This window comes from Charadrius vociferus, unplaced genomic scaffold, assembly GCF_000708025.1.
Source record: "Charadrius vociferus isolate BGI_N301 unplaced genomic scaffold, ASM70802v2 scaffold2962, whole genome shotgun sequence".
NCBI classification, from domain to species: Eukaryota; Metazoa; Chordata; class Aves; order Charadriiformes; family Charadriidae; genus Charadrius; species Charadrius vociferus.
In genome coordinates this window covers 8,738-9,199 of record NW_009647356.1, presented here as the reverse complement: position 1 = coordinate 9,199, position 462 = coordinate 8,738, and positions in this window count along the sequence as shown.

Below are 462 nucleotides of genomic sequence, written 5' to 3'. Positions count from 1 at the left end.
TGCGGAGGTTTCGCTCGGCGGCCCCAGAGCTTCCTCGCAGCCTCCCCCGGGTTATGTCACTGCGGTTCAAGCGGTCCCCGCGCGGCCTTCCAGGGCCACTCGCTTGCAGGGTGGCCTCGCTCACGGCACGGGGACGGGCTGGGGGGACAGGAGCACGGGGTGGCCCCCCTACCCCCTTCCCAGGGACAGGTCACTTCATTTATAAAAATAAAAGATAAGAACAAGAAGGAGCACCTTGGGGGTTTGCTTTCGGCGCTGCAGACCAGCGGTGGGGGTTCAAGCTGATGAAGGAGGGGTTTTTTTTTGCTGTGGTTTCGCTGAGCCCTAGATGACCCTGGGGACCGGGGGACCCGCACCCCCCCAAGCCTGTGGCCGAATGGGGGGTCCCCTGAAACCAAGGTGGGGGGGCCCTGAGGCTCTGACATGGCCCAAACCCAAAGCCTGACCCTAAACATGCGCCCA